This window comes from Triticum aestivum, chromosome 7D, assembly GCF_018294505.1.
Source record: "Triticum aestivum cultivar Chinese Spring chromosome 7D, IWGSC CS RefSeq v2.1, whole genome shotgun sequence".
In the NCBI taxonomy this organism is placed as follows: domain Eukaryota; kingdom Viridiplantae; phylum Streptophyta; class Magnoliopsida; order Poales; family Poaceae; genus Triticum; species Triticum aestivum.
The window spans coordinates 635,851,137-635,857,143 of NC_057814.1; the positions used below are offsets into that span (position 1 = coordinate 635,851,137).

At 40.2% G+C, this 6,007-nt stretch overlaps 1 pseudogene; it reads right to left on the reverse strand.

The window, feature by feature from the left end:
- Positions 1–600: 600 nt before the first annotated feature.
- Positions 601–4,331, reverse strand: LOC123171505 (disease resistance protein Pik-2-like; annotated as a pseudogene).
- Positions 4,332–6,007: the final 1,676 nt, after the last annotated feature.

The following is a 6,007-nucleotide window of genomic DNA, read 5'->3' on the forward strand; positions in this document are numbered from 1 at the left end:
TACAAAAAAATAAATTCATGGCTGGAGTGATGAATAGTATCATGTGTTAAACAGCCCTAGATTTGTCTTTTTCGCACAGCTCTCATTTCAATCTATTTTGAACTGAAAATTTACACACATGTGTGTTATGCCTTCATGTATATCTGTATTTATTTTCAGAAATTTTTGAAATGTAAAAATATGAATTTCGATGAAATTTCAAATTTGAATTTGGAGGCCTCACTGGAGGCCGAGCTCCGAAAGGGATTTCCGAGTATTATACAGCTTCCTTTTCTCTATGCAGTTTTGGCAACACTGTTTGCTTGTTTTGCAACTGAATGGTGAAGTTTGAAGACCAAGACGACACCTGGTCGATCGGCCTGGAGGTGACTGAATGTTGATGTACTTTCTTTTAATTCTTTATAAATAAAATCTCATCAAGCAAATAACTGCAACCGTAAATATGTCCTGCAACCAGACAGACACGTGAATTCTGCAATTTCATAGGAAAAGGAGTTATGGATAAATTTACGATCAAATAGTGTGAATAATGCCTCTATAATAGCAAATAAATTTTGTTTTTTCCCCTGAAGCCAACGCTGGGTTTTTATCCGTGGACATTTACATACTGGTGCGAAAGAAAGTCAAGTTTATTCGGGGAAATAACGATGAATTAATCGATTTAGGCAATCTCGAGGTACAACCACAAAACACAAAGGTGTGGAGGTGGTCAGGTGGGGAGGAGGCACCCAGCTGTCCCAGTTGAAACACAGGGTTTAGGGTTTTGCGTGGGTGGTTGACATCCAGCCTCGCGTCTTAATATATAGATGATCACAATTACAATTATATACATATACAAATACGTCTATAAGGACAATATACTAGACCCAACTTTACATGCCCCCTCAATCTGAACTACATACAAGATTTAGATTGGTTCTAAAATGGTCTAGCATCTGTCTAGTAGCGGGTTTAGTAAATACATCCGCTAACTGATCATCTGTAGAAATAAACCTGACTTCCAATTCACAAGCAGCTACTCGTTCTCTCACAAAGTGGAAATCAATCTCAATGTGTTTAGTCCGAGCATGAAACACTGGATTTGCCGTCAGGTAAGTTGCCCCTAAGTTATCACACCACAATATAGGAGTGTGCTGCCGTGGGACTCCAAGTTCTGTGTGAACTGAGTCTATCCAAATGGCTTCAGCCACGCCATTGGCCAATGCCTTATACTCTGCCTCGGTGCTTGATCTCGAGACTGTGGGTTGCTTCTTCGAGCTCCAAGATACAAGGTTAGGTCCAACAAATATAGCAAAACCACCAGTGGAGCGCCTATCATCAACACAGCCTGCCCAGTCTGCATCGGTGAATATAGTAAGTCCAGTAAATCTGGACTTACGAATCCGTAGTCCCATGTCTAGCGTACCTTTGACATATCTCAGAATACGCTTGACTGCTTCCCAATGGTCCTCCGTTGGCTGAGACAGGAACTGACACACTTTGTTCACTGCGAAGGAGATATCAGGACGAGTGAGAGTCAAATACTGAAGTGCTCCAACCACACTGCGGTACCGAAAGGAGTCATCTCTTCCCAGTAGTGCACCACTATGACGTGAGAGACTCTCGGATGTAGCAAGCGGAGTGGAAGTGGCCTTGCAGTTCTCCATGTTGACGCGATGAAGAAGATCCAAGCATACTTTTTCTGCGTCAAGGTCATGCCCCCTGAATGAAAGGACGCTTCCAAACCAAGAAAGTACTCGAGGCGACCCAAATCTTTGATGGGAAAGCGAGCAGACAACGACTGCACAAGACGATCCACCACGGCGGGGGTAGAGCCAGCAATCACAATATCATCAACGTACACCAGCATGTATATCTGTATAGTACCTTGGGAGAAGATGAAGAGAGATGCATCTGATCTGGAAGCAACAAAACCGAGCTGCGAAAGGCGCTGACTCAAACGAGCATACCAGGCACGGGGCAACTGCCTGAGACCATAAATAGACCGCTGAAGTTTGCAGACATGAGAGGGATAAGTGGCATCCTCGAACCCAGGTGGCTGCTGCATGTACACATCTTCGGCCAAGAACCCATGTAAAAGGCATTGCTCACATCAATCTGTCGGAGGCTCCAGCCATGAGACACAGCAAGAGACAGAACCAAGCGAACCGTGGCAGGCTTCACCACCGGGCTAAAGGTATCTCCGTAGTCAATCCCGTGCTGTTGAGTGAAACCGCGAGCAACAAGACGAGTTTTGTGCTTATCAACAGACCCATCCGGACGATGCTTGGTTTTGAAAATCCACTTGCAGCTCACAATATTAACACCAGGTGGCCGAGGCACCAACACCCAGGTGTTAGTGTGACGGAGAGCAGCAAACTCCTCGGACATGGCGGCACGCTAGGCAGGTTCACCCAGAGCATCACGATGGGAAACCGGAGCGGCGAAGAAGGCACGGCGGCGAGAGTCATACCGTACCGTGCCATCAGTGTAAGACTTCTCCTTGCGCGTATGATCACGATGGCGTGTAACCATAGCATGCACCAGAGCTGGATCACCAGTAGGAGAAGACGACGGCGACGAGGGCTCGGCCGAGGGTGTCGCGGCTGAGGGGACCTCAGCAAGGGGCGACACGGGCCGAGAGACGATGGTGTGCTGGACCGTTTTAGAACCAATCTGAATCATGTATGTAGTTCAGATTGAGGGGGCATGTAAAGTTGGGTCTAGTATATTGTCCTTATAGACGTATTTGTATACGTATATAATTGTAATTGTGATCATCTATATATTGAGACGTGAGGCTCTGATACCAAGTTGAAACACAGGGTTTAGGGTTTTGCGTGGGTGGTTGACATCCAGCCTCACGTCTCAATATATAGATGATCACAATTACAATTATATACGTATACAAATACGTCTATAAGGACAATATACTAGACCCAACTTTACAGTCCCAACTGACATCGAACCTTGCATTCCCAAAATAAAAATATGCAATTTCCGCAGATTGTCTAGGGACACCAACTAAGAATTTCACACACTCTCATCTCCACCCTGCCACGAGAGGCCAAGCACCCTCAGCTCCATCAACTTCCCTGGCTCTTTCTCAATCGCATTAGCACCACCCACCTTCACTCTCCGTAGCTCTTCTAAAGAAACCAAGTTCCCTATCCCAACTGACAATCTCATTTCCCTGTCAACATGTAGGCCCATCAAATGTCCTAACCGAACAACACTTGATGGCACCTCCATAGACCTATGTATTCTTAAGTCCAGTGTTTGCAAAAATTGTAGCTTTCCTATTTCCGTGGGGAGAACGCTAACATATGTACCTTGTAGTCCTAGGTACCTTAAGTGTAGTAAATTCTCGACATATCTAAGATTAGTCAAGTGGCTTAAAAGGTTACAACCTTCTAAATCCAGTACACCCAGAAGTTCAGATCAACATCAGTTCCAATGACAATAAGAGACCTCAACTGCGACAACTTTGTGGCATCCGTCCAATGGGTGGTGAGCTTTGACATGCTATTTTGATGGGATAGCCTTCGGACCATGCTATCTGGATTATTTTTGCTTTGCTTAGTACCATCCAATATAGCAACAAAATTTTCTTGACTTGATAAGGAGCATATGAGATCATCTACCATATCATGTATGCAACAATTTCCCATCCTACATTCAACATTAACATCTGCTAGCTGAATCAAGTTTCTGTTTATCAGTTCACTGAAGTATCTCCCCCCGAGCTCAAATAGTCTAATTTCTAGTGCCCCACCTTGGATAAAGCCTTCTGCTATCCACCTCCATATCATCCGGTGTCTATTTATCCCATAATCGATCTTCTAGAAATATACTGAGATATAAGAAACAAGTCTTCAAATGACAAGGTAGATCATAATAACTAAAGGATAATATTCTCTACATATCCTTCGCAGTACCACCTTCTACAAGTTCACAGCCAATAGACCTGAGTATGCTGTCCCATTGATACTTTGGCTTTATTTATTGATCATTACCGGCTAACAGACAAGCTATAGTAATGATGGATAGTGGCACACCACCACATTTCTCCAAAATTTCTCTAGAGATACTTGCTCCAATTCACCCGAACATTCACTTCCTTGAGGGAATATTCTTTTGTAGAAAAGCCTTTTGGAGTCATCATTATCAAGAGATTTCACCTTATGAACAATATCATCACTAGATGGGCAACATGCTTGAGCGACACTGATTATCCAAGTTGTCGTTATTATTCGACTACCGAGATTGCTCTTAGAGAAAGCACACTTGATAATTTCCCATGCATCTTCAGCCCATATGTCATCAATCACGATTAAGTACCAGTGTGATTTTTTAGAGCATTAGTTCACATACCAATGAAGACATACATAACCAGGTTTCTATTTATCTACCCCTTCCATCCCCAAATAGTTGGCGTACAAATTGGTATAAGAGGTACTCCCGAATCAATGCTTTCTATGTTGACCACTTAAGTTAAGAAATGTTCGTGATTTATCATTTCCGTTTTAAAGTTTTTATTTGGTACTCCCTCTTTTTGGGTTCATAAGTCGGGCATGATTTTTATGTCGTCAATTTAACTGGCAAAACATGTGTTATATTCCATAGAAAATTAGGACTCGTCATCAAATGAAAATTTAAATATATTGGGTTGTCCAAAGGAAATATTGATTTTTATTTTATAAATTTTCTACTTAGCTTTATTACCTTCTTATTTTTATAATAAAAATGCATTGTCTTGTGTTTGTATGAATTTTTTTTAAATATACAGTGACTTTTTTTATACACAGTGATCACTTTATTTAAACAAGGTGAACATGTTTTAATATATATAAACATTTTCTAAATACACCTTCATGTATTTATATATATTTTTTAATGAGGCGGTGATGACTTTCTAATACAGAGTTAATGCTTTTAAGTATGTAGTGTCCAATCTTTGTTCATGCATTTATATATAAAGTTTATGTATTTCTGTAAAATGTGTAATTTAATAAAATGCCCACATAACTAAAAAGGGTTTTCATAAAAAAATCCTAAATAAGTTTCCACATATTGAAGAAAATCGTGTTCGAAATGTAATTAACGCCCATGAAATAGTCGCTAAAACCAAATTGTATGAGTGCTCGAAGAAAAACATCACGAACTATCCCAACGGCACATAACTCCGTCATGTGCGACACGATCACTACGAGCAATATGTCGGTTTGGATTTATAAGTCGGACATGAGAACATGTATTATATTTCAAAAAAGAAACTTCTAGACTCGTTAGCGTTTAAGTTTCTAAATTTTTGGGTTGTCAAAGTAATATATTTTTGATAGACAATACTTTGACTTGTGTGTTTATGAATATTTTTAGAATACATGGTGAACATTTTTTAAAGCATGGTGAATAGTTTATTTAAATTCCCTTGGTCCGGAAATATTTATTGGGGAAATGGATGTATCTATATAAATGGAGTACAGAGTGAGTAATTTTTAGAAAATGCAGTGACCATTCCTTTGTTCATCCATTTTAATATAAAATTCATGTCATTTTTATAATATTCATTTATTTTTTACGTTGTCCAAATGAAAATATTCATTTTTGTTTTATTTATTTTCCTCTCTGCTTTATTTTTAAATTTTGATAGAAAAATATCTGACTTTTGTGTATATATGAACATATATGAAATTTGTAGTGAGTAATTTTTAAAACATGGTGAATATTTTTTCAATTCACAATGAATACTTTTCTGAATTCACAGCGGCGATTTTTAAAAACAATTATGAATTTTTAAATTTTCACTTAAAATATCCTTTTTCATCTATAAAGCACTAAAATGCTGATGAAAAATCGTAAAATCAATATGTACGAGCGCTGAAAGGAAAACAGCACGAATTCCGCTGGACAGGGGTTTGTCCGCTGCCGGGAGGGGAGGAGTGGGTTGGGCTGGGCTGAAGAGTCGATGATGGGGGTACTTACGGTCCAAGATTCTTGAGCCAAGCGAGAGCAGCGCAACCCCTCA